Source organism: Dermacentor andersoni, chromosome 7 (assembly GCF_023375885.2).
Source record: "Dermacentor andersoni chromosome 7, qqDerAnde1_hic_scaffold, whole genome shotgun sequence".
NCBI classification, from domain to species: domain Eukaryota; kingdom Metazoa; phylum Arthropoda; class Arachnida; order Ixodida; family Ixodidae; genus Dermacentor; species Dermacentor andersoni.
This window is the reverse complement of record NC_092820.1, coordinates 160,945,692-160,955,383: the sequence shown is the minus strand read 5'-3', so window position 1 is coordinate 160,955,383 and position 9,692 is coordinate 160,945,692.

Here is a 9,692-nt window from a genome sequence, read left to right as displayed (position 1 = left end):
AGGCTATTTAGCTAATGCTCAGCGTTGACAATGTGGGATTGCAAATTCTAAACCATGCTCATGCAAGAATATATTAGCACGCAGTAGTAGTTTACTGTAAATCCGCAATCATATCTTCTTTATTTTTAGGTTCAAACACGCCGTCTGTCCACCAACGCATTATACGTAAGCGAAGTATTCGTTATAAATGTTTGTCTTATCAGGAGTAGTACGCTCAGTGAGAGCGCGTTTGACAAAAGCGGGAATTCGATCGAACCGGAATCTTCAGCAGAGAGAGGTAGACAGCTTGGCTAGATTTATTGTCCCTTTTCTCTATATTTTGTTATTTATGTTATGTTATTATTTATGTATTGATGTTGTCATGTCAATACTACTGACATAAATTCGTGCTACTGATATTCGTACTTCCGAAGCGCAGGCGAAGACAGACGTAGACCGAGAGCGCTTGGCCTGTGTCTGTCTCTGTCCGTCTTCAATTGCGCTCCGACACCACGAATGTCGATAACACGGGCACATCATAAGAAGCCAACAAACACTGACACCAAGGACAACATAGGGGAAATTACTTGTGCTTAATAAAATGAAATGAAGAAACGATAAATTAATGGAAATGAAAGTGGATGAAAAAACAACTTGCCGCAGGTGGGGAACGATCCCACAACCTTCGCATTTCGTGTGCGATGCCATACCAATTGAGCTACCGCGGCGCCGCTTCCCCATCCACTTCCGCGGGTGGGGAAAGGCTTCTTAATTTGATTTTATTAAGCACGAGTAATTTCCCCTATGTTATCCTTGGTGTCAGTGTTTGTTGGCTTCTTATGATATGACTAATAAAAAATCGGGCCCCTTGGTTAACCCCCTTTCTTCTCGTTTATAACACGTGCAATAACTCGTCAGAAGTAACGTTGAGAATTAAGACGCAGTTATTGTGCGCTAGGTACTAGGCCTTGAACGATGATCGAGGATAGGTGAACCAGAACGTCGACGTGGGCTACAGCCACCGGAGTAGAATACAGCGCGAAAGCACTGGACAAAGAAGAACACAAACGGCAGAGCGCTGAGCCTTGGGCGTCCCGTTTTGTTCAGATCGGTGGCCAACTCATGGTGGCGGCAGCCAAGCATAATGAATATTCCATCGGGTCAAGCATCGCGTCAGTGTTTGCAGTGAGTTATTTATCAACGCGCCTCGGCAGGTAGTTGGCCACCAATCTCAACGACGTAGGAGGAAGAACGCTCAGCACTTAGTCGTTTGTATTTCTTGTTTGTCCAGTCATTTCGTGCTATTATTCGACTGCGAAAGGAAAATAATATGGGCATTGGAAAAGAGGAAGAGACGGCTGGAGCATTGATGGCGCATAGGCACCAGCCACCGCCAAGTTTCAAAGGGTACGATTTTCTAAAGTCCATCCGGTAACCTGGAGTGCTATTTTACCATGGAGGAAAAAGTACGTACCAGGAGGGACCATGAGGCAGCTATCCTGCAGAGGCAGCTATCCTCAGCAAGCCAACTTCATCTGACGCAAGACGTCGTTACTTGTGCTTCTTCTCTACTTTTACTCAAATATTCGCTTTCTCCGCACTGCTCAAACTTCAACTAGCCGACTTTAGCCATTGTTTAAAAGTATGCCAAAGCACTGAAAGTGGGCGCTACCCAATGCATGTTGTTGTTTAGTCTTGGAGCTAGCCACAATTTTTTATGTATTCTGCTTAGCTGCCTAATTAGACAATATTATTTAACCAAATTCGCAAGCATTAATACCTTTATGGCAAAATTTAAAATCACGAGAGTTGTAGTGCGCTCTATAAAAAAGACTAAATTAAATTCTTAGGTTTTACGTGCTGAAACCACAATATGATTATGAGTGGGGCACTCCGAATTCATTTAGACCACCTGGGGCTCTTTAACGTGCATCTAATGCACGCTACAAGAACGTTTCTGTGATTTCGCTCCCATCAAAATGCGGCCGCCCTGACTGTTATTTGATCCCGCGACCTCGGCCTTAGCATCGCGACACCAAAGCCACTACGCACCATAGGAAAATTAAGGACGCAGAAAAAAATACTAAGTAACAAGCATAGGAAGTTAGAATATGTTAAATTAAAGATGTTTCCTAGAACGCGCTAATAGATTTCTCAATGGGAAATTTGCCGTCACGTTAATACTTGCTACATTAGTTGATTAATTTTAACTAATTACGAAACGTGACTTGCTTTCTAGAATAGCCAACAACATACCATAGCAACAAGATGCAGCAACCTAGAGTGCGTCGTCATATATTGAAACCTTGGGTGAGGTTAGCAGGGAGCGTATGTGTACATTCTGGTATAGCTGTTCGTCTGTAAACCCCAGTCACAGCGAATTTAATGCTGTCTTTTTGAAGTCTCTGTAAGTAACTTGCAACCTAGGTCTACCATGCAGAACCCAGCGTTCTTTCTTCACTTTAGCATCGCAATGATACTGTAGCGTCCAGCAATGAACCCGCGCGCTCGTGCTCAGTAGGCAAACAGGTGATGTTCAACACCTCCCCCCTCCCCCCTCGAGCAACGGCCCCATCTGGGTAACAAATACAAATCTCGAAGGCAATGCTCTTACTGAATGCATGAAGGGGAAGCTATCTCGGGAGCCGGAAACATGTCACATAAAGTTTTGGGCACCACCTATACGCCGCACTGAGCGTTCAAGCCAGCGCGCGGAGGGTTACGTTCACACTCGCGAGCACTTTCCAGAGGTCACCCTGACGTTCGTATAAACGAAACAAGTGACACTAACGGAAAGAAAAAAAGAATAAGTTCGGCTATATAAGTAAATCGACGCGGTCCAAATCCACGCCCCTGCGACGGCGCCATCGTAGTAAGGAAATCTCGGAACCCATGTTTTTCCCTATACTTCAGGCGCCGGAAGCAATTACGAGAGTCGCAAACGCGTCATGGCCGGCATTTACTCTACGCTATTTGTTCTTTTTCTACAATACAAAAAATCCTCACCGTGAGTTACCGTGAGAGGAGGCTTGGTAAGCGATAAAAAAACGCCAAAAACGAAAGGTGGGTGGCGACGCCGCAGTTAAGCTTTCGCACCAACCCGCCTTAACGTCTTGAATTTTCATAGTGTCTGCTCTGGCCTATACTCGGGTACAACTTTAGAAGGCAGAATGAAAGTTTGGCTTTCAATCTTTTATTACTAATAATCAATCTATTTCCGCAAAATTTACGATGATGGAGCTTTTGGCAGAATACTTTATCAGTCTAAACGCATTTAATGTTTCTTTTAGAGCGCAGCTCCTATAGGCGCCTGTTCCTGCGGCGAGCGTCTGCATAACCGAGTGAACGTGCACAGCGAAGGATGAAAAGAGCGAACGCGGAGCGCAGCGGGAGATGAAATACGCGAGGAGGAAAGCGGAGGAGGAGGGCATGGCGAAAGCGTGAGAAGAAAAGGGCGTAGATTGGGGGGGCGGGGACGTGGCATTGTAGGGTAGGGAGGGGGCTGTGGGATGGAGGGCATGGCGAAAGCGTGAGAAGAAAAGCGTAGTGCGACGACGATGACTACGAGGTGGCGCCAGAGTAGCGCGCATCGTCTGGGAGTTCTGTCCGCGGCGACTACTGTGAATCACGCCCACGCGCGTCACCCACGCGCTGCCTCTTGCGGTCTCCCGATTAGCGAGGCAGTCGCGCCACACTTCGCTCCGTTTGCAACGCGCCGCGCGAGACAGATTCCCAGCGCCAACCAATATATCGCGAAATGAAAACACGTATAGAGGTGAGCTCCAATTTCGCATTAGGGAGTATCGTAATCGTCGGTGTACCTTTCGCGGGATCGAATCCCGGCCACGGCGGCCGCATTTCGATGGGGGCGAGATGCGAAAACACCCGTGTACTTAGATTTAGGTGCACGTTAAAGAACCCCAGGGGGTCGAAATTTCCGGAGCCCTCCAGTACGGCGTGCCTCATAATCAGAAAGTGGTTTTGGCACGTAAAACCCCAATAATTTTTTTTCGGTGTACCTTTAAGTTATTAGGTGAACTTTGGCTGCATACACTTTAGCAACGACCATCGCATGTAGTATCTCAATGGTTATGGCGTTGCGCTGCTGAGCGTGAGGCTGTGAGTTCGATCCAGGCCGCGATGGCCGCATTTCCATCAGGGTGAAGTAAAAAAAAAACGCTAGTGCACTTAGCTTTAGGTACAGTTCTTTCTTTTAAAAAACTACCTCACTACGGCGTGCCTCATAATAAAACCGTGATATTACCACGTAACGCCTCACGGGTTATTTAATTCTAATCAAACACTTAAGCCACATGGTTACTGTAGATTATGTACCTGCATTGTGGAGACGATAATTTTCCTGTGTTCCCCTGTCTCTAAATTTTCCGAAAATCAGTACCTGGCTCGCGTAAGTACATGCCAACAAGTTACGCTTACGTATGAGTACATCCAGTTCAAGTGGCCCATGGCTGCGATTTCATCTCGACGAGCTTGAATAAAAGCGGCCGCACATTGATTTTTATTTCCTCTCTCTCTCTCACACAGGAACACCTAGCAGTGTTACAGGTAAGAGTGTTCTTTGTCACTTTGTATCTATTTCGTCTGCCTAGAAGTACCTTAATTCTTTGTATCGCAGAGCACGACAGACACGGACGCTAAAATACTCCACACACTACCCAACCAACTAGCCCAACTGAAAACGGCCACTCTGAAGATTTCGTTAAAGGCGAAATATGTCATCGACACCAGTGCAGCACGAAGATAAAATTCTCAGCGAATAGATCTTTATCCAAATTAGCAAGTTCGCTTTTCTAAACTGCGCGTTTCCCGGCGAATTGCGGCGCCGGTCATCGTTCAAATGGATACACAGTGCTACCTTTAGAATAAAAACAGGAACAGCGCAACACAGGACGAGCGAGTAAACAGGACAGAGCGCTCGTCCGCTCGTCCTGTGTTGCGCTGTTCCCGTTTTTGTTCTAAAGATAACCAACCAGCCCCATTGAACACAGTGCTACCTGCACATGCTGGGGCTTGCGCCTGGTTTCATCACGAGAGCCACGTGTATACATTTTATTGCGACAGCAATTATATCGCGATTCGCCGTCGCCGTGATGTTCCGTGTATATTTATGTATGTGCATGCTATAGGTTTATCCATGCCATATAGGCAAGGTGGGTTCTATATAATTAAACTGCAAAAGTTTCTCAAGCCAGATCTAATATTCTTTGAGTGATTTATTCCTCAGATGCTTTTTTTTTTGGAATTGCAGCGCGTACGCGAAGCTCCTCATTAAGTAGCATATGAGGGTTTATTAGCTAGGTGCCTGCTCTCCTAATTTCACGTATCACGCGACACCATTGGACAAAAGACAGGGGGTGTTCCACATTCGCCCGCCATGGCTCTGAGGGGCGCTGGCTACCAATCCCAGGGCTAGATCTAGTACACATAAGATACCCAAGTTAATGGACTTATTGATGGCCGCCACTGTAGCACAGTTGTTAGTGCAGCGCATGCGTAATGCGAAGGTTGTGGGTTTGGTGACAAGTTAGCTTTTCCTCCACTTTCATTTCTCTTTTCTTCATTATTTTCTACATTTCAATTTCTACCACAGATAATTACCCCGTGCTTTTCTTGGCTTTATAAAGTAGTGATTAACAAAATTCGAGCCTCACTGTTTCCCTTCTTCGCGTTCACACACACACACACATACACACACACACACACACACACACACACACACACACACACACACACACACACACACACACACACACACACACACACACACACACACACAAACACACACACACACACACACACACACACACACACACACACACACACACACACACACACACACACACACACACACACACACACGCGCGCGCGCGCGCACACGCACACGCACACGCACACGCACACACACACACGTATATATATGCCACTAATCAGTGACCAGGACTTCTTCAACAGTCTCGTAAACATCGCAACAATTCCACATAAACATTGGACACCATTAGGTCCTTGAACATATGCACTTTACAGAACACTTATATCTCTTCTTGATGCAGAGTTACAGGTTTGAACATTTTGTTCATCAACGTTTTCAAACGACGATCTTGGGCAATTTGAAAAACAACTCTGATGCCTTAAATCAAAATATAGCTTCAACAGTCCACATGATTAGGCTTTCTCTATTAAATGCCCAAAATTTCAATCGAATCTATTCAGCGATTGCCTAATGACAGTATTTCTACATCTCACATGTGTTAGAATAGGAAAACCTGAGTTGACGACGAGCTGAAGTCTTCTCTTAACTAGATCAGCTATTTAAAACGTTCAATGGACTTGCACACCAACTTATGTTGTGCCTAATGCTTCCCTCTTCTTTATATTTTTATTTTCTGATGATGTTGAAGGATTAAGGTAAGCTGGTTACAGGTGACTACTGTTTCTGTCAACTGTTTTATCCATTGCCGTGAACGCGACTTGAACCCCCGCTGTAACGTTGAAGAAATTCGTCCAAAAGTTTATTGCTACATGTGATATCCTATTATCGCTTGGCTGCATGCAGACCCTTTGTTGTTGTTTACTTTAGTTTGTTCGTATTCTAAATGTAGTTTTTATGAGAACGTGTTAAGCACTGATTTTAGGTATTAAGACGCATGGAGCGAAACAACAGTGTAGCTGATTGCCGCATCTTATGACGCTTCGCACGATACAAGTTCTTTTTTTTTGCAATTTGAAACTAACGGCATTTCACCTGCTTCAGTATATATATATATCGGCTGGCATCAAGCTGTTGGTGGCGAGATAATCTACTGGAACGTATTTTTTAGTTTCTTTCCACGGTTTCTTTTTATTGTGTTTTGAAAGAGTTCCTGTGACACAGTAAACAGTTGTTTTACGATATAACAATACCCTCGTTAAAATGAGCTATACTTCGCGGCCCTCCCTCAATCATATAACCGCCAAAAAATGCTGCATGGTGTTCAGTACAAGTGCACTTGTTAGCTACTTGTGCAGGAAGAAGAGGACAATCACTTTTGCAAAATAATAAAAAATACAGAAATAAGGAAAGTACTAGGAAAGAAGAAAAGAAAGAAAGGGCTTACCAAATGTCAACGCTAAAGAAGACAAGGTCGACGTACATCGTGGTTCAAATGAGTCTATGAATTAATGTTAATTATATCTCCCTACTTCGTCTCTGGCTGTCTTTCTTCATGATAATTATTCACTCATTTGCTATTTCACGCGCAATTACATCCAACCTTGTCTTCTTCAGCGTCGAAACTTCGTTGGAGCTTTTCTGGAGCTTTTCTTTCTTTCTTCCTTTCTTTCTTTCTTTCTTTCTTTCTTTCTTTCTTTCTTTCTTATTCTTTTCTTTTTCTTATTCTTATTCATTCTGTTTTTTTACCTGGAGGCCAGCTGAGACGATTCCGGTGAAGTCTATTGTGAAATGCAGCTTATTTTCCGTCATATTGGCGATAATTACGACAATACCATTATTTCTACCTACTTTGCGACTAATTCTGGCTTCTTGTAGGTACCGGTGAAGCCGCCTTCCAGATACAATCGCCTCGCGCGAAACCTGCTTAGTCCAAGTGAACTCGCTCCATTTCTCAAAAGTGTGCCGTACGGTGGCTTTGTCTCATCATGTCTACATATGCGGCGGTGCACCCTTTACAGGAGTACATTAATTTTCTACTGAATGCCGGGTGTTTTAACGTTAAACAAATTTTTTTAAAATCGCCTCTGGCATTTAACACAAATCTGCTTAGCGAGCTGGAACACTCGAAGAGGTATATATTACATGCACTAGAAATTAGTACGCACAATTGAAAAATTAGAAAAAAACACTAATTAAATCTTCAACTAATTACTTTAGCGCAGACATTGCGATACGTGAATTGAGGCCAGTGATTTCATATCGCTCATCCGCTTGGAACTAATTTTGAAACTATCACCAGTTTTGAGATAGGCGCGGTCAAACTTGCTGTAAAAATGCACTGTTCCCCTTACTTTAACAAAATGCCTTTTTATGCATTGAAGCTGAAAAGTTAAGAGATGCACATATTTACATCGCCGAACATACACTTACACATACGCTCTAGTCACCTTCCAGCCTCACTGGTGGGGTGTTTACTAGGGCGACCCGTACTGCTTACTATCCCCCTTTTACTATATGCTTAGGCATTTCTCGCCTAGGTTTAACTACCTTTTTCTACGAATGGCGCATGGAGAACGGCGAAAGCGGACGGGCTCGTAGAATGTTTTGCACCGGCGCTCCTGTTGTGACCGCGGGCAATGGGTCTTGCCCTCCTTCATCCTTTTCTCCCCACACCCCTTTCCCCGTGCAGTGCCGTTGAGGTGTCCTCCTGTAAGAGACAGTTATGGCGCTGCACTTATCTCTTCCATCTCCCTTCAAAAAAAAAAAACTTCACACCGGGCAATGGGTAGTTTCTCGCTGTATTCCGGATGGCAGCTATTAAGCGCGCACACAATGGGCCTAAACTGCGCATTCTCGCCCTGTAATGTGAATGGGGTTTTCTGGCTTCGCATGAAATTTTTCGACCAACCCCGCCATGTAATGCTACGCATTAAAATTTTGACTGGATTGTGTGACACGTTTATATACTGCGACGATTTGGACAGCTTCGTATATTGTCGTTTCTCGTTACAGCGTTTCCAGCTACATTCCGACGCTAGGCAACCTGGTGTTCGTCTGCTTGGTTCCTTTCCTCATACTGAGCGCCGCTGCAGCGCTGAATTTTTATATGAAAGGTACACAGGCTTATGACATACGGCCACGTGCTCAAGTATGCACGCACCCGTCAATTGGTCTACCTAGCCATCTATCCATACACCAAGGCACCCATCCATCTATCCATTCATTCATCCATTCTATGTATGTATGTATGTATGTATGTATGTATGTATGTATGTATGTATGTATGTATGTATGTATGTATGTATGTATGTATGTATGTATGTATGTATGTATGTATGTATGTATGTATGTATGTATGTATGTATGTATGTATGTATGTATGTATGTGTGTGTGTGTATGTATGTATGTATGTATGTATGTATGTATGTATGTATGTATGTATGTATGTATGTATGTATGTATGTATGTATGTATGTATGTATGTAACTTGCGAAGTTATTCTAACAGAAAAAGGAACTATACTAAAGAAAGAAGAATCTCGTTCTAACGTTTCGCTGTTACTCGTGTTTTGACCAGTTTCAAACCTGTTCTCAACTCCTCTTTCCTTTTTCTTTCTATCTCTCATTTACCTCGGATGTACGTCTCAACGCAGCTAAACCTCAAGCGGGAAAGCAAGGTGAGATGCATATTTACACGAATTACGCGCGACGAGTCAGCTACTCTAGCTTCAATGTACTGACAGAAAATCTAGTTTCTAAACGTGTTCCAAATTGCACGTAGCGCACAAAAGAAACGCAGCCGACATTAGACTTTATAAAGTGGATCGTTCATGTACCGCTATGTTTATACCAAAGCTCTTGACTCGGGCGTTTAGGACAAGACACACCAGGGCACGCGTTATCGAGTCTATCTCTGCGAAAAACAAGCGCATCAAAATGACGTTTTCTTTTAAACTTTTTTCTTCCCTTATACTACATATATATATATATATATATATAAAACGCGGAGACGTGGGTTCGTATCCCACCTGCAGTCAATTTA